This window comes from Corapipo altera, unplaced genomic scaffold, assembly GCF_003945725.1.
Source record: "Corapipo altera isolate COAL_440 unplaced genomic scaffold, ASM394572v1 46, whole genome shotgun sequence".
Lineage (NCBI taxonomy): Eukaryota > Metazoa > Chordata > Aves > Passeriformes > Pipridae > Corapipo > Corapipo altera.
Genome location: NW_020884883.1, coordinates 11902174 through 11920943, shown reverse-complemented (window position 1 = coordinate 11920943; position 18770 = coordinate 11902174). Strand labels below are relative to the sequence as shown.

The following is an 18770-nucleotide window of genomic DNA, read 5'->3' as shown; positions in this document are numbered from 1 at the left end:
CTATACCACCGCCACTCTCCCACCTCACTAGGCCGAAATTATAAACTAATGATAAACCCCTACTACTTTCTAGGGTAGACTTAAAAAAAAAAGTTTTAATGAAATGAAATTACAGATCATGGGAATATCATGAAGGGGTTGACTTAGGTTCATAAAAAACGTAAGGTAGCAACTAAGAATAAAATTCTTCAACTTGAACAACTGTAGTATAGTTTATCTGGTCTTTGAAATTTCTGTCTATGTAGACTACGGCAAACATAAGCAAGGCTTTCTGAGTTACTGGTTTACAAGGTTACAAGGTTTTCTGAGTTCTGGTTTCTCAAAGACTGTGCAATGTTTTATTATATTCTGCTCTGTACTTTTTCAGTACCCTTCTGTGTTGTTTTTGCAGTGATGCATTTTTTTTCCTGTGAACTTCTGTTCTTTATTAAAAACAGAAAATGAACAAACAACAAGTGATTAAAAAGACAATGTATACCAGTAATTAGAGAAAAAAAAACCCCTTGATTAAGTCAAAAAGGAAAACTGATGACCATCTTGGATACTACTGCATAGTTACTGTCAGCAGATGTCATTTTGCCATAATAGTGAGTCTATTAGAGAATTTTACAGTGCTGAGAAGATAATTCATTGTTAGTGTGCTTAGCTTGTCCTCATGACATCATTTTTGACACTGTTTTGTCAGGCTGAAATGTTTTGGCCTCAGCAGTATGGTAGCCTCACAAAGACATTGAGGATTTGCATGTGCAGTATGTTGCAGATTTGCACGTTATGTGTTATACAAAACGAGAGCTTAAAATGTCTGTCAGTAATATAAAATGTTATTTAGATGAATAACCATTCCGGTACTTTGACAGAAATAATATTTTATAGATGTACAGATACTACAAGTAAGACCTCTTTAGTCAGTCGTATTTCTATCTACTTCCAAATACCCTCCTAATTAGAGGTTTTAGAGAAACTGTAAAATATTTTTGTAGAGTCACTGGCATTCTTTAGCACTAGGTGCACACTACATGCAGCAGCATATGAACTTGATAATTCAATTCAGATTTTATACAAACCAGAAAAATACTATTCTATATCCCAAACCTGTACACGATCCAGACATCATTAGGTCTGTTAAATCCCTGGAGACAAACTGACTGTGTCAATGTGACCTATAACATCAATGTACAGGGGCATATGCATGCCAGCAATGTATGTTGATTTGAAGGAGCTGAAAGCTTTTAGTGTTTCCTCTGTACTGAATTCAGAATGTATTTGGATCCATTTCAATATTACCAATCATTCTTTTAGCAGTGCTTTCTACTCATGTTATCTAGGAATGCAAAACAGTAACACTAAATCAGAGAAAACAGTTTGAGAGGCATGAATTAAAATACTTAATATATGGGGCAGCTTGAGAGCTACAAAAAATGCAGTCATAAATTTTAATTTTGTTGTTTAAATTAAAATTGTAATAGAAGCTGCTATGCAGTGCTGGGAATGATGATGAGAGCAACATCAATGATGTGAGATGTACAGATCTGAATTCTTGTGAAGTACCAAGAATTTGCCATTCTTCTGCTTTCTCAAAATTCCAGTTCCCACTTCCAATTAAAATGAAAGGTGTGTCTTTTCTTTACTTACTGCTTATAGAAGTTCTTGGTTTAAACTGGTAGCAGTATTGGATTCTACAGAAAAACTAACAGTAATAGATATAGGATAAATACCTTTTAGAACAGATGTGACCCAGTACAGCACAGGTGCTTGAAAGGTTTTTATTTAGTATTGTGGATTTAAAATGTTTAGAAATAATGCCAACCATGGGATTTAGTTAAACATCAGTCAGCCTTACCTTTACTCAAGAACAGTTACTTTTGCATGCTAACAGCTGAAATACTCTTGTCTAATTTATGAACTTCTCAATAGATTACAAAACCAGTGCTCTCTGGGACTTCTGTTTGCTTTTTTTTTTTTTATCCATAACAACAGTACTTCCGTAGCACTGTTCATAGTGGACAGGTTGACTTTTAACATCGTGGTTTGGATAACTGGCTGTGCGAAAGGTGAAGCTAATGCATAAGTCCCAGGCTTGTTTTTGAGTAAATCTGTGTAAAGAACTTATGACATTTGTAACATGTGTAAAGTTAATTTTGAAGCCTGGTGGAACCTTCCAGTGCTGTTATGTGTCCCTCTGTGTGCTGGTCTGGTTTGGTTCAAGACTTAATAAATATAGGTCACAAGCATGTGTCCCTCAGGCATGTTGAAGAACATCAATATGGCGTGGGAGTTGTCATGTCTAGAATGTGGCATGAAGCATACTGGGATCTTGAGTTTGATCCTATTTGTCTGTGGTGAGCTCTGGATGACAAAGTGCGAGTTTTCACAATTTTAATAACACTGGAGGTGGTTTGGTGTTTTTAAGGGGATGTGTAGACTTACACTGACTGTACTCTCCTGTATCTCTCTGATACACATAGGTTTAACTTAAAATTTAAATAGTTGTTAGAAGCTTTTTCATATATAATTTATGGGATTTGGGCAGAGGGGGAATCCTTTTCCCTGCTGTATTACTGCCTGAATTCATAAATTATTTGAGTGGCCTATTTTACAATTAGATACCTCAAAGCTAAGGTTGATGGTCTTAAAACCCCTGTCTGAAAGCACACTTTTCCATATTTTTTATGGAAAAAGAGATGCACAGAGCTTCATTTCTGCATCCATCCAGAGCTATTACCAGAGACTGTTCTGGAGAGTGGCATCTCTCTCCTGCCTCACTGCATTTGGCATCCCGAGATGGAAATGTTTCCTCAGGATTTGAAAAGCCTGTTTTGCTAAGAAATAAATGCATTCTACCTCAAACTTGAGGTAGAAGCATTTGCAGTGATGTTAATATCTCTCTCTTCTCTTTGTTTGATGTTGCGTTAGTTGCATCCCATACTCATTAAATATGATGCTTGATTCTCTGTCCTCTTTTCAGCTTTAAGTACCTTTAGCTAACATCACCTTCTTCCCAAGAGAGTGCAACAAGCAGCGTGTCATAAGCTGTCCTTTATTTCACCTGCAACTGTGTTACTTTGAAAAACACCCCAAACAATAATTAGGCCAGAGGGAGAGTGACTCCTACCCTGTGATTAAGGCATTCAGGTGAGGGAAATCTGGTTTCTATAGGTGTTTCATTGTTTCATCCAGTGAATATTTTTCCATTTCATGGCTTCAGCAGGAATAATCTTAGGACTGTGGTTTAGGGCACTACCCTGGTGTGCAGAGATGTGGTTGGGAGCCAGTCTCTCAACCTGAAAAGAGCCTACCACCCACTTTTACTTCCTCTGTGGTTGCTTTCCTGATGCTTTTAAGTAGCTCGATGGTGCTTGGGGGCATGCTCCTGCTCTCTCATCTGAAACTTCAAAATTGCATGACTCCTTTCCTCAGGAGCTTGTGAAAAGAATAACTTTGTATCTTGCTACTGGGGAGGCCTGAGGGTTTTACAACCCTTTTTAATAACATAGGTACCTCTTGAGCTTCCAGGAATAGGAGACATCAGTTTAAGGTACAACCTTCAGAACTTCGTTACCTACTAGGTTAGATGGTTTTCTGCTTACTATCCCAGTTATCTTACTTTCCCTTACCCAAATTTGTTGTAGCCATGCTCAAAATTCTCCTGTTGAGTCCAATTTGTGCTTCTAGGCTCATATGGACTAATAAATCTAAGGAGAGTATAAATTTGGGGGGTGGGTTTGGAGGCCAGAATTTGGCAAGACTGAGGACTCCAGGAGAAAGTCTTTAGTTTGAGTTTAGAACACAATTTGAGTCTGGTTTAATTCAGTTGTCCAGTGTAGGTGTCTTGTCCTTGATGAGATGCTTTACGACATCCATTGCATCTTGGTGCAGATGTGAGGCTACCAGGAGACCCATGTCTTGTATGGATCCATGTCCTGTAGTGCCTGCCAATAAGGTGGGATATTTTAAAACAGCTGAATACTATTTGCTTCTGCAACTGAACTGAGCTCAGTAGTGTCCTAAGACTATTGTTGCCTAGGCTGAATGTGGTTAGACTAAGAAGTGGGAGGAAGGGCTTGCTTTCTTGTTTTTCACAGATAACCTGCTTTCTGTTTTATTTTCTTTATTGCAAGTGTATTTAATACCTAACTTGATCATTATAATTTTCATTTTGCAGCTGCCCCAGATTAAATCTGGAAGGTTAGCTTCAGTTAATGGCTTTCTGGGAAGAGGGGGAGAAAGTTCATCTTCTGTTTTCTCTCATGCATTTTAATAGTGGTGTGGAGCTGTGGGGTAAAAATTCATTACTGTTGTTAGCTGGTGTGGAAATGCTGAGTGATGGTGCCACTTACAGAGCAGAATTGCTTTGGAGAAGAAGGAAAATTCTCTCTGATAACTGATCTGTATGATCCTATCTCCAGTAAATTGATTCTAGAATTGTGTTTAAATAGCTTCCATGAGAGATGTACAGTGGTATTTATTTAGTAGAGGTGATCTGTTGGTCCTGATTTTTTGGAAGTGATTCCTGTAATCCCCTCCATGCTGTGGAAACTGGGGAGGAAAGCAATGGTGGGGGAAAATTCTGTAATAGTATTTCTCAAGAGTTGTTCAGACCTGTTTAGATTTGAGAAGGCTATTAAGGTTGTTAAATTTGTTACATTTGTTTCCAGGAATAGTCTAATTTTGTCTCAGTTATACTTTCTGCCACCCACACATATATAGTCTGACTCCATGTACTGTATAGCTCTGCAACTGCACAGTGCTCTGCTTCAAGGATCGTCTGTAGGCAGTTGGTGACTCCTTCAGATAAAGATTTCATGATGGACGTTGGCATCTTTAGAAGCTTCTGGAAATAAGTCTGTAATCCTCTCCCTAATCACTGATGGTGGCAGAGGAATTTGAATCTGCTAATTCTCTGTTTTTCCTATGTTTTTATTATTAAAGCATAAAAGCCCTGTAGGACTGGAGCACTTCCCTCACCCTCTCACAAGTCTGTGCTTCAGCAGGGCTCTGTAATACCACTAACTGTGGGGATAGTTTGCCATTCCAGATGAGATCATGATGGGGATGCTGGAAAATGAGTCTTTCTCAAAATGTGTTTTATGTTCTGTTATAGTGTGATATTTAGGTCTATGGGGTTTATATTTTTAATTAGTGAAAAGATTAAAAAATCCACTTAAAATTTTCTGTCAATATCTCTTGTATTCAACAGGAAAACAGAAAATAATTCCTGATCTTGAAGTATTTTGGGATTGTGTTGCCTGTAGAAGTGATTGGTATTTCTGCAACTAGATAACAGTGCTACTTTTGTTTATTTTATTTTTTCTCAAAAGACAAAGGGAGAGCACATGTGTTAGGGGCCTTAGATGTATAGATAATATATATCTATTTTTTTGTCCATTTTTATACCGTGAGACACAAAATGATTGGGCTCCAACTACTTATGCCTTTGTTTTACTGAGGTTTTGATTCATTAAGACACAGACAGTATCATGTTGTCCTTTACTGAACTAAAAGTAAAACTGCCAAAAAAAAAATCCCCTTTTGTTCTGCTGCTGAGGAACACTGTGGGCTGCCAAATCCTGACAGTCTGAGTCACCACAATTGTAATAAAGTGTTTGTACTTTGGCGGTTGCTGTTATTCAATGTCTTCTAATTTATAAGGCAAAGGGACACCTACAGGTTAAAATACTATTTTTTAAAGAAACTGTCCATGTTTATAATGAAATAACATTTGTCAATAGAGAATTAAATACATTCTTGAAACACTTCAAAGCTTTCAAGGAATAAAGGATTAATCTTTAACAGTAAGGAATATATACATTATACATATATATTTAACAAAAATTCCATGTTCTGTGTAAGAGTAGTGCTGGACTTCAAAAAATGATGAGATTATTTTAAACTCCCTACTGAACTCTGCTGTTTTGGCCATCTGATCTGACCTGATAATGATCTGATAACCAGGGAGACTGTTTCCTTCCTTAAAAAAAAAAAAATGTTTTAAGGACAGAGCCTCTGACCCTGGAAATGCTTATCTGCATTTTAACTTAAATGCGTGGGCCATGACCCAGCAAGCATAGCTCATGTAATTGAATTCAGTTGTTTTCATCATCACTCCCAAATAAAGCAGTCAAGTATAAGTTGTAATAGTCAAATTAATAATCAGATAACACTTGGAATGACTGCATATAAACAGCTGAGGGAAAGCCAGGTGGCTCTGAATGGAGGATGGGTACCTGCAGGACTGACAGGTATGTTCCCAGACTCCACAGCAGGTGTCCCATGGGTGGCCATGTGTACACAGTGGTGATCTGGCTGATGGATCCTGTTGCCTGTGCTTGGGCGGGAGAGGGGAGTTCTTACAAATTCTTGATACCATCACCTACACATGGAGAAGAGGTGGGTTTCTTTACAATTTCTCAGTACGGTAGATGTTTACAGATGGGAGTCCTCATATTGTTTGGTATTGGTTATTGGGGCAGAAACAATGATTTCTTTCTTTTTATTGATAAAATAACAAGGCTTTTATTCCTTTTTTTTGCCTGATACATAGGGAATTTTGTGTATCATTTACCTTTCCCTAAAACTGAGCTAATGAGATTTCCACTGTTCTCTCTCACCAAGAAAAAAAAAAAAAGCCAAATTTGCTGAGTTGGATCATGAATAACTTTCCCTGAATCTGTCTTGTAGAGCAGCTGAAGAGAAGGACTGAGCTGGGTGTGGGTGGTGGGCACTGGGGCAGTGTGGGACACGTGGAAATTCATGCAGCAGAAAGCACTATAATTTTAATTGCTGCTCAGTGTCACACTATCACTACAGCTGTTTCCCAAAGAAGAGCTTTGCCTGCTATTGACAGGACATGCACACAAAGGGAGGAGATGGTAGATAAGCAAATGCAAATATATTATATGCCTTCTATCCTTTGGTTTTTAATACATTCTGTAGTAACGAGTTCAGCGTGAAACACTCAGTGACATGTAATTATATATGCATTAAGTGGCAGTTGATTCATAGTGTCCCTCTTTCAGGGTGTATATCCATAATGCACTGAGGTAGGGATGAGTGAGGAGTAGCACAGCTCTGAGCTGCTTGATTCATGTGGCGCTTCAGTCCTGCTCGGCTGCTGACTTCCTTTCTCCTTTTTTTTTGCCCATAAAAGGAGAAAAGTGCTGCCATATGACTTGCTCTAGAGAGAATCACAAGACGAGGTGGCGAGGGGGGGAGGGAAGTTATTCAGGTAGGTTTGTTTCTTGTACATGGTACAAGACATTCTGCTTTCCGTGTTTTAATGTGGTATTACTAGCAAAGCATGTGGTAGTATTTCCTTCAGCTGACATTGAAGTGAAACATTTCATTCTTTTAATAACTTCTCTTTTCTTTTTTTTTTTTTGTTTTCTGCACGGATGAAAGATTCTAAAAGGAAACCGGATATAAATGTGTTTGGAAAGGAGATAGCCCCAGTTCCTAGGGATTAGGCTATCCTCCAAACCTGCAGACACTTTCCTGCTGGTTCTTAAGGAATGACTGTATGTGGTATTCTCCCATCTTGTGCCAGTGACTGTAGGTAGATATGCCTGAATTCATTGCTTAATTTTGGACTGTTAAAAAGCTTCATCTCCAGCTTTTCCAGAAAACAGACTAATTGGGTGATTCTCTGGACTTACTCAGAGACCAAATCTGAATAACTCTGTGTCTTTGCGAGAAGTCCATGAACTTGCTTACTCTGCAGTCTCATAGTGACTCTTGGTGTACAGTGGAGCAAGAGTTGCCTGACTTCCTTTGGTATATTCTGAGAAAAAGCACTTGCCACTGATGAGAGTCACATTTTCTCCATAGAGCAAAGGCAATTAACAGCTCTAAATGAGCTTCTAGCATGGGTTACTAGGTGGTGTGTTGGGCTCCTGGTTCTGCCAGCACCAGGATGGTCAGCTCCAACCATGCTGCCAGCTGATGTCCTGTGTGTGTGTTCAAAGCCATCTCTGAGTCGATGATTCACAGTATTGATCAGCTTGGGTTTAGTCAGCCTTGTATGTTCCCTTTATTTACTGATGCTGTGAAACGATTTGACATGGGGGCACGTAAATCAGCTGTCTCTCTTCTTGCTCAGCCCAACACAAGATGTTTTAGAAATCACAGCAGAATGGATGTGTCTGTGTAAACCAGACTTTTTCCTTTGACAGCTATGAAAAGTGGAGATCTTTGACCCGAACATTTACTTTCATATGAAATGAAGCATTTTGTCAAGGAGCCCAAAGGGAGCTGGAGAAAATTAAGATCTTAATGAGCAGTCCCTTTTCTGGCATCACCCTTTTCTAGTGTCGCTGTAGGTATCCTGGGAACAAAAGAAAAGGATCATACTAATTCTGGATCTAAAGTAATTTTTTAATTTTTCTTTTTAGCTGTTGCTTTGTGGTTTTTTGTCATATCAGAACTAGGATGTAGGCCAAGATCTGTGAAAAACAGATGTCTGTCTCATGCCTCCAGTGTTATTATCACTGGGATTTAATAAATTTGTTGATTAACATATGTGGGTGGGCTTTTGGCTGTTTTTCTTGAAAGATCTGATGGTTTTTTGGTTAATTGGAGTGATGGTCTTTAGTTGGGTGTTGATGCCACTGTTGAGATAAATTTGTCATTTTTCATCTCTTTGGAAGACTGAAATTGTACCTGTAGTTCAAGGCACTATGATTAAACTATTCCTGGGTAAATCAGGCTATGGCAGTTCATCATATGGGGCTATTAGGTTGAGGCAGGTGGTTATTAGGTGGATGATTAGGTGAACTCACTGGACCAGATTGGCAGCCAGTACTCCAATGGTTATAAATGGGTGGTCAAGGTTTGACAGAGTAATAAGCAGTTTTGTCAATACTGTGGTGGATTGACCCTGTTGGGGTTGTAGGTGCCCACTGAAGCTGCTCTATCACTGCCCTACTCAGCTTGACAGGGGAGAGAAAACATAATGAAAGGCTTGTGAGTCGAGATAAGGGCAGGGAGAGATCACTCACCAGTGACTGTCATGGGCAAAACAGACTCCGCTTGGGGAAATTAGTTTGGCTTAATCAAATCAGAGTCGGATAATTAATAATAAACTAAAATCCTAAAACACCTTCCCCCCATCCCTCCCTTCTTCCCGAGCTCCACTTCATTCCCAAATTCTCTGTCTCTTTCCCTCAAGCTACACAAGGGGGATGGAGAATGGGGGTTGCAGTCAGTTCAGCACCCCTCTACCACTCCATCCTCCTCACACTCTTCCCCTACTCCAGCACGGGGTCCCTCCCACAGGAAACAGTCCTTCATGAACTTTTCTAATGTGAACTCTTCCCACAGGCTGCAGTTCTTCACAAACTGCTCCACTGTGATCCCTCCCTCAGGATGCAGTCCTTCAGGAGCAGGCTGCTCCAATGTGGGTCCCCTGTGAGGGGACCTGCCTGCAAACCTGCTGCAGCATGGGCCTCTCTCTCCATGGGTCCACAGGTCCTACCAGGGGCCTCCTCCAGCATAGGCTTCCCATGGGATCAATATCCTTTGAGCATCCATACACCTGCTCTGGAGTGGAGTCCTCCCCAGGCTGCAGGTGAATCTCTGCTCCCTTGTGGACGTCCATGGCTGCAGGGATACAGCTGCCTCATCATAGTCCGCACCACGGACTGCAGGGGAATCTCAGCACCTCCTACCCCTCCTTCTGCACTGACCTTGGGATCTGCAGGGTTGTTACTCTCATGCTCTCACTCCTCTCTTTCGCTGTTCTGCAGCAGTTTTTTTCCACCTTCGTAACTCTGTTATCCCAGAAGTACTGCACCATCGCTGATGGGCTCAGCCTTGGCCAGTGGTAGGTTGTGTCATCCTGTCCTGTTCCCCTCCACCTCACTCCTGCTACCAAAACCTTGCCACGGAAATCCAATACACAATACCCTTACACTTTTAAGACAAGAAGGTAAGCTGAATTGAGACTGAAGAAGTATCATCTTTAGGTCAGCAGCTGTAAAAGGGGTGTATGTTTTTTGTACTGTCCGGATGACTTTTTGGTACCCTATGACACTGCACAATCACATCTATACAAAGTTTTACACACAGTAATTTTTGCCAAGTATAATATTTACATCCAGATTTGCACCATGGTAGTTGTGTTTTGCTTTGGAAAAATTTTATGTGTCTCTCTTGTATTTACAAGAACTTCTTACTTATGTTCTTTTTTGTGCAAAATAAGGGTAAATGTTTCTGATTTGGGTTTGCATTAAATTTTTTAAAGTTGGGATTTCTGACTTAGAAGAGAGAAACAATTTGTGAAGACATATATAACTTTGTGAATTATTGAAAAAAAACCACAGATTTGTCCCAAAAATGCTGATCTTGATAAGGTGAATTTCTTCCTTGTTCGTCACACTGATGTGGGTGGGGTTTGGAGAAGCAGAGTTTCAGCTGCTCTGCATTGAGATGCTGTCAGTAGAGCTATGCCCACTCTATACCAGCTGACAGTCAGGGCCAATGTTCTACTGGCAGCAATCCAGGCTTGCCGAAATTAAGAAGTCAGATACTCATGTTTAGTCTACCTGAACACATTAAAAACTGCAAAAACCTAGAGTGCAAATTTTCACTTGTGCTGCATATAATACATGCAGAAACACAAATGCCCAACTGTTACATGTTTATATTGTTCTGTTCCCTTGGTTTGAAAGCAACAACCACCTGGGTGAGGATGTGATATTAAAGCTAGGAGCTATAAAGCCTGGAAAAGGTGACCTGTTAATTCTGAAATGCATTTGGCTGCTTATGGAATTAACTTCTAAAAATGATATTCTCCAGAAGCAGCTGGGTACTGTATTTGTGATGCATGTTCATAGTAGAAACTAAATAAGGAGTGAATATGGCGTGCAACTCTACTGTTACATTTTTAGTACTGCTCATGACACAGTTTTGTCCCGTGCCAACTAACACTCTCACAGATAATGCCCAAGCATAGTTCTGGGGTTAGGAGAGAGATGGACCATTTCCAGAAGGCTGTTTGGATCTGGCCAGGCTGTTTTGGAGGAATAGGATTTTAGTTGTCCAGCTACAAGCTGTACCATGTTTGTTGGTTCCAAGCCCAGAGCGTGGCTGTGTGCCTTAGTCTGTTTTATTTTCTGACATACATGTGGCCACAGATCCTGCTTTCCAGGAAGCTGGGATTCAGATGCTTCTTTGGGAAGGCAATGGCAGCATTGTCTTTGAAAGGTAGGAGAAAAAATTCTTTCAAGCCTGGAAGTGAGAGGCTATGTCTGGAAAGCAGGAAAAATAATCCAGAGCAACTTAAAATCATAGAATAATTGAGTTTCACAAATTTTTTTGTAAGACAAACCCCAGGGAATATGCAGGTATAATCAACAACTTTGAAAACAATTGCTTAAAAAAATGTATGTATTTTTTAAGAATTATGGCCTGGCATTTTAAGTCAAAATTAATAAATTCAGTGTAAGCAGATGGCATGTACAGTGTCCTCAACCAAAGGATGTATATCTTGGCAGTAGAGTAAAATTTATCCCTGACCTAAGCTTTGCCTTCTGTTAGCTAAAGGAGCAACAGCAACCTACTAGCAAACCTGAGTTGGCATGATCTTTGGGTTTTCCCTGGGGAATCCCTGTCTTAAGCAAATGTCTCAGCCCTTTTTTACTAATTGGCTGTTTGCCTTTGTCAAGGAGATGCAAGTCTAACCTTATATTTAGCAAAAACTGAAGAGTGTGAAGTTTTGTGTGTGGGTGTTTTTTTTCTTTAAGCAGTGTTAAAGGTATTAGAGTCCTAATGACTTAACAGTGTCTGGTCCAACAGACAACTCAAGGGTTGACTCTAGTCTGTGGAGCACAACCATCTGTCTCACCACCTTCCTTCTGTAGTACTTGAGGAATAGCTGTTGGGATGGCGTAGGCGTCCTGGTGAACTTGCCATATATTCCTCCACCTGGAAGTGGTCCAGTGGTCAGAAACTAAGCTTCCAGTCCCTGCATAGACAGTGACAGGCTAAGTGCCATTCCTGTGCTGGGAATTCCTGCTGTCTGGTGCAGTTTGTGGTGTGAGGATTGTATGGGGAGAGAATCAAAGCTAGGGTCAGGATTCTTTAAGGATGAGCTACCCTGAGTTGCCTGCATTGCCATCAACATCGTTTGCATCTTTCTGCATAATATTTATATAGGACAAACTTGGTAATAAAGGTTTTAATGAATCTGTGCTTTTTCAGTATATACATTGATAAGTGTGTTTAGCTGCTGCTCCTTTTTTATTTTTTGTATCTTAAATCAGAATATAATTCTTTGCTTGATTTTGGAACTTGTACTTTCTAGTTCTTGGGTAAAGGACTTCTAAAACATGAAATAATATTGTGGTTGCATAGTTAGGATTGAGAGTCTGGCCTCTGACACACACTTCATCTTATTTAACTCTTCTGTTTTGCCTTTGAACTACAACATTACATAGTCCATTCTGTAATGCGGCTTCACTTAACTCTTCATTTGCAAATAGAATTAATTTAGCATCTTTGCTATTTATGCTTCGTTGAATACTGATCATACAACCTTAATTATTTCTTACACAGCAGGAAACTTTCAAAATAGCAGCTGTGTTTTTCCTTAAGTCAAATTGGTTGTGAACTACGACTGCTCAAATCCCTGGGTGGATAATAAGCTTTACTCCCAGCAGGTCCCCCAGACTACTACGCTGAGGGAACCAAACTGATTCCTGTGTTTTATTGTATAAATGCATTTTAACTAGGGATAAATTGACTTACTGGATGTTACCAAAACAGGAAAAGAGAATTTTCTCTTCCATGTTAATATGTGATGGTTTGCCTCCTTGTTGATATCCTTCCCTTAAGGCAGCATTAAGGTTTTGCTAAGGTTCCCAGAGTGTCTTATTTATTTCTGTCCATTTTTATCTTACTGATGTTAAGGAATGATCACTTTCCTTTCTTTCTAACTTGCAAATTCTCTCCAGGAGAAGAGTGGTTGCTCATAAATTTGTTTTTTTTACCCTGTGGTTAAGTCACAATGCTGCAAGAAGTGTCTTTATATTTATTTTATAAACACATTAAAGTGTTCTTTCTCTTCATTCCCCTCAGCTTTTCTGTGGAAAATTCTGATATCAATCTTGGGCTCTTCATCTCCAGTTCTAAAGGAATATTCCTTTTTAAATACCTGAAACTGGAAACTTGAAACTTTGCAGAGTGGTTTATCCTCTTTCCCTTCACATGGCACTTGCTCTCCCACTCAACCACATCTCTCTCAATCCAAATGTGTTACCTCAATGAACTGACCTTGCAGCCCATTCCACACAGTTATTGCTTGTGAACAAGAAGTGCTTCCTGGCATCATCTGGTCTTTTTTTAATGCCCATTTCATACTGGTTCATCACAATAACTCTGTGAATTGGATTGACATTGTTCTTAGATCCCATTTGATCTTTGTGTTAGTTTGATTTTGTTTTATACTGAAATTTGGATATCTGTGATAAATTCTTTAAAAGGTTTAAAAGCAAGTTTCCAGAATGGAATGTGTATTTTGTTAAAAATCTGATTTAGTCCTAGCTTCTACTTAAGTTGTGCTGAGGAGTAGCTGTTCTGTGTAAGTTGCAAAGTTTTTATAATTTTATGATAAAGCTGAACAGGAGTTACTCCTTGATAGTTACTGGTTTTTTGTTTCCAAAATTTAATTTTTCTATATAAATTTAGTTAATGCTGGAGTTCCTAAGTCTTTCAGACCATCATTGTTGTTGGGTCAAGAGGGAAGTGGACATGTTTTCATATATCTTGAACCAGTAAATGCTGTAAAAATCAATGATATTTAGAGCTGGTTTTTACAACCCAGTCACGCCAGAGGGTCAGAAGTTGTCTCTTACTACATAACTGCTCTGTAGGAAAAGGGGTATTTCTGGGTTCTGTGAGGTGCTGCACTTTCCCTATCCTGAGGTGTTCCTGCTTTGCCTGTTCTCTGATACCTCTTTCCCATCTTCTTTCCCATGTAAGATGCATCACTTTTCAGGGTGAACTTGGTGTCCTAAACAGTAGTTCACTGTCTGTACTGAGAGACCGATTGACCTTTTACTCTGGGCGTAATACACAGTAGAAGATACCTTGCAGGAATACTCTTTGTTTTTGAAAAAAAGGCAAATTACTCAGTATTTAAGGCATTTAAGTAACTTTTCTGATTTTTACTTATTAATTGAAACAGTTTTATTAATAACAGTACTTTTAAACAACTTTTAAAATCCACAGATTGCAGCCTCTGTCTAAATATCAGGAAGGCTCTGGATCATCTTCAACAAGGTAAGAGTCAACTCTGGTACTTTCAGACTTGCACAGAACAGCTGTCTAGCAGATTTGAATGTCATCAATGATAAATGAACACTCAGCCACCCTTGAATGCCATCCTATTATGTAGTTTTACTGTTGCACCTAACTGGTGCTTTAAAAATGCTATCTGGGCATTATATTCTCGCCTTGGGGTTTTTATTTGTTTGCCTTTCTTATTATGGAATAACAACTGAGAATTCTTCTTCCCATGTACTTTTTTCATTTACTCCACTGTTTGTTTTGAGTCGTTTCACTGTTATTGTTCTGGTCTGTGTAAACCCTTGGGACAGAATTGGCTTAGGCAGAGACCAGAGTTTGTTCTCATCCCTTTTGAAGTCCTGATTCTGTGATTTTTACAGGGCTTCTACTGCCATTTTTTTCCCCAGATCTTGACTGAGTTCCCATCAAACTCTCTGAAATATAAGTTCTAAATACCTTCCATTGCTACAGAACTGGAGAGAATCTGCAGCCAGCAGCAAAATAAAGCAATGCTGAAAATAGACATTTTTCCCCTAGAGAAAGGGAGTTCCCTGCCTTGACCAGCTACTAATTGGTACAAAGATTTGTTTACACAGAGGAGCTGTTGCTAATTAGTTCCCTGTGTGGGTGTTCTACTTGGGAAATTAGTGTTGCATTTTGATTTAATTTAATCTGCTTTTATAATGAATTGTTATAATTTGCAGTAAGGAACGTATTTTTAGGAAAAAAGCCAATCTGCACCGCATCACCCTTCCCCTGAGTTTCAAAAGATAATTCCTCTTCAGGTAGAAATCAAGCACTCTTACTATTTTGAATTTAAATGATAAAAATGCATAATTAGATTAGAACCAATTTTTAGTCATATATCTATAAATATAGCTGCAGAAACGACTATGTGTTTTTCAAAGCTAAAACTTAATTAAGCTGATTTATGGACCTGATGGCTTGGCCTCTGAGGTTTTGTGGATAGTGAACCTGAATATCTGGGAAGAGTGTTTGTGGAGTTATATTAACATTATTGAGGTTATGGTTGAAATGGAAGTTCACTTCCAAGTTTTTCTGTAGTGAATTTATTTTTCTTGTTACCTTTGCCTTTATTCTAGAAGCAAACTTGCTTCTCTCTAAGTTATTTTATTTAGAGGGTTGAAAAAGTGACATTAGAATAACTGTCCCTGCAGATCCTTATGGAGGATCTGGTGCCCTTGTTTTTACATTAGAACCCCCTCTCCCTCACACTTGCAGAATGAAATTATCACTATTGGGCATTTAAATTACATTCTTCATTTCAGTAGTTACAAGGGATTGGAAAATTAATTTCTGAATTTAGAACTGCTTTAACTGGACTTTTTCAATATAAATACTGTTTTAAATAAGTATAGCCGTTGTACTAAATTGCTAAATGTTTTGGAAATGTATTCCTATTTTCATGATTTCATTATTGTATCTTTTAATTCTGTGCACACCAGTATTAGTGAACATTATTTTCCTTTGGTTCTACCAGCCTTTGCAACAGCTCACTATAAAATCCAACTTAAATTGATTCTGTTTTGCAGAATTATATGGGATAAAGTTTAGTTTAAGTACCTGATTGTTTCGACCCAGCTGCATTTTTGAATGGTATTGCTCCAAAAATTTTTGGATGATACAAAGTTCACTTTGAATAGAATAATTTCTATTTTTCTTGGGAATTTCTTTTTTAAACTAGAAAGCTTAATCTGAAAATTGAGATAGGGAAAAGCACAATGATCCCAAGTGTAATCTTGAATGTTTTTCATGACAGACGGACATTGAATGTTTAGCATCCCCTCTTTGGATTTTTGAATGTGAATTGGAACCACTGTATTCCTAGGTAAGACATAACCAAGTGTTTGTGTTAAGTACTCCCTTTCTTTTATATGTGAAATGCAAGAAAGCTAAAGAGTGCAATATGCTGGACTTTACTTTGTGCAGTGTTTATGTCTTTGTTGAATGAGTCCAATGTTATTTGACCTTTTAAATAATAATAGTTCACTTGCCCTAAATTTTAATATTCCCTGAGAGAAACTGCACCAACAAATGTATGACCATCTATGTGCAGGATTATCTTTATGATTGGGTGTGTAGTTGTTTGATCATCATGTTGCCGTCCAAAGTGGCAGGTGAGTTCTGTTTGCCCCTTTTCTTCTATCAACACCTTCACTCAGCAGGATATGCTGGTTTAGGGAATTTGCTGCTGAAAATCTGTGGGATTGCAGAGGCTTCCTGAAGGATTACTTTTGTCAGTTTAGAACTCTGCATCAGCTCACTACAGACTCAAACAAGTACTGGTGTCAATGCAAGGAAATCAGTGCCAGTATCTGCAGCAACAAATTGTTTTATTGGCTTTAAACTTCTTGTTTCTCTCTGCTGCAAGAAAAGGTTTGATATATGAGGAAGTCTATGAAGGGGTTGTGAACAGCTGTGGACTTCAATAACTGAGGAGGAAGCAGAGAAGCTAGAAGGTTTTGATCTGTAGATGTAATTAAAAGAGAATTTGTCACTGAAGATTAGCTTTTTTTTAGTGAAATACTAGAGGTTGTGCCAATTTGGCTATCCATGTTTTCTGCGTAGGTTACAAGGAACAGAAGGGAGATCTCAGGGTCACACTACACATGTGGCCAAGTTGAGGTCAGCACTACACCGGGGCTTCCAGGCAGCGAGTCACAGACCCCAGGTCTGCTGGTTCTACCCCAACCACTGCTGTTTACCAACCCTTTCTGGGCTGCTGGGAAACATGAAACACACAGGAAATTGGGCACTTGCAGCATCTAACACTTAAGATCTGAAGGGCAATATCTTTATCATGGCAAGTAAGGCTATGCTAGATGGTAGTTTTGATCTGATGTTTTCTCAGAGATGGAAGCCATTGCGTATGGAAAGGACTCTTTGAGCTAACCCTGCTTTATTAACAGTGAATGATGTCATTAATTAAGCTGCTGTGAAAGGCATCCAACAAGCAATGCTGTGGGCAAAAGACCACAAAAACTTCCATTTGTTGCAGGTAGAAACAAACCCAACATGGCAGCAGCCTGACTGAGTTTCTGTTAAAGCAGGTTCACAGTATCCAGGTGACACAGGGCAGTCTGTCAAAATAAAGGTGTTTGTAATCATGCAGGTATACTCAAAAGAAATAAAGCCAGGTGCAGAGGTGTTTGGAAGGTGTAGAGATTCATTAATTTAAGGCCACAAAGGATGTGGAACCAGCATTGTTGAAAGACAGCAATATTCCTGTTTCAGTTCACTGGATGGGTGAATAAACCCAGGACCAACAGAGAAGGTGAATGTGAGGGGTGACAGGAGAGACTTACTTAGATGAAAGGCTGCAGTCAAAGCTTTGACAATTTCTGCAGTGTAGGAAATTATTCTTCTCTGTGTTTTAAACTAATGATGTAAACTTGGAAGAACTGTATACTTTACCAGCGAAACTACTTTGCGTATTTTATTTTTATTTTCTCCTTTAAAATGCCTTCCAGCCTTCCATTTTGTTGGAGTTGTATGGAATTTGAAGTAGGAATTATGTATATGACATACCTATTAAATTTTATAATAGCAATTTAACTAATTAATGGCCCAAGCTACTTTTTAAATGCAGGATGATCCTTCTGAGCCAGAGAGGACAGAATCTCAAAAACGAGTGCTCTGCATGAGCTTATCTACCCCAGGGGTGGAGAGGACTGAGGTCTTACAGACAGAACAAGTAGACTGAAAAGGGAGAATAAAAGGAAAAATGGTAGGAATGGAGATAAATACTCTTGACATGTCAGAAGAAACAGAAAATGAGGAGAAAAAAGGAGGGTGAAATGAGGAAATAGAGATTTCTTAAATTACGGATTATTTCAAATATTATTCCATAGAAAGTTAATATTACTACAGCATGTTTCACTGCTTTTATTAAGCTAATTGGCAGGAAATAATAGGAATTACAACTGTAGGAAAATGTGTTAGTTTTTTTCTTTTACCTGATGTATTTTTGAAGTTCTGTTTGCTATTAGAGACCTTTTACAGTTATTAAGACTTTTTTTTCCAAATGAAACCCTTAAATATGCCTTTAATGACTTTAAAGATTGATTTTTTTTTCAGAAGACTGACAAAATGCAAGCTATAGAAGCATCTGAAGATTTTTTTTTTAAAGAAAATATTCTGAAAATCAAATCTTAATATGACAGTGACAAGCCAATAATAAATTCTAATGTGACAGAAGCAATTCTTTGTGCTCATAGCTCTGAGCTCCTTGAGCTGTGCTGGGAATTTCACATGACAAGGATTTCGTTTCTCTCAGTGCAAAGAGAAAGACTGAATCTCGTGGACCGTTTTTAAAGTGACCAGTATCCCTTAAAACTGTTTGGAAAAGTATGACATTAAATATTGCTTTAGTTCTCCAGAATTTGAATTTTCCTATGAGATTAAATAGTTGTGTCTGTGTTGGCTTTTAAACGACCTTGGAGGTAGGAGAATGTGAGGTGGGAAGAGAG

General features: G+C 38.8%; 1 protein-coding gene across 7 annotated transcripts in view; it reads left to right on the top strand.

The window, feature by feature from the left end:
• The window catches only part of FAM49A (family with sequence similarity 49 member A), a 53783-nt gene that overhangs the window by 1692 nt on the left and 33321 nt on the right, over nt 1-18770 (top strand). For all 7 annotated transcript variants that reach the window (XM_027641041.1, XM_027641032.1, XM_027641037.1 and 4 more), the window contains exons 2-3: nt 14224-14274; nt 16061-16129. The gene's annotated coding sequence lies outside the window, so the exon portion shown is untranslated. The remainder of the gene's footprint in view (nt 1-14223; nt 14275-16060; nt 16130-18770) is intronic.